This window comes from Myzus persicae, unplaced genomic scaffold, assembly GCF_001856785.1.
Source record: "Myzus persicae strain clone G006 unplaced genomic scaffold, MPER_G0061.0, whole genome shotgun sequence".
NCBI classification, from domain to species: domain Eukaryota; kingdom Metazoa; phylum Arthropoda; class Insecta; order Hemiptera; family Aphididae; genus Myzus; species Myzus persicae.
Genome location: NW_019101069.1, coordinates 528,972 through 529,327, shown reverse-complemented (window position 1 = coordinate 529,327; position 356 = coordinate 528,972).

Below are 356 nucleotides of genomic sequence, written 5' to 3'. Positions count from 1 at the left end.
TCATTCAGCATAATATATATAACTATAATGTATATTGTACTAAACATATTCTAGCTATGTTAAATAATATGCATATTATTATTTTTTTTTTTTATTAAGAATAAAGGCTTTAAAATTTAGATCACTATTATTGCCTGCGCTTGTGTTAACGTATTATTATATAATATTATTTTTGTAAGTTTTTCCGAATTGAGTGTTTTTTTTTTTTAATGTTATATTTTATTAATGTCCTTTCGGCATACTTTATTATGTACTTTAATGATTTTATATTAATAATATATGTTAATAACCAATTTATAACTATAAATAATATAACAAAATTGAATTTTTTCAATAATATGTAATTTTACTAGGTA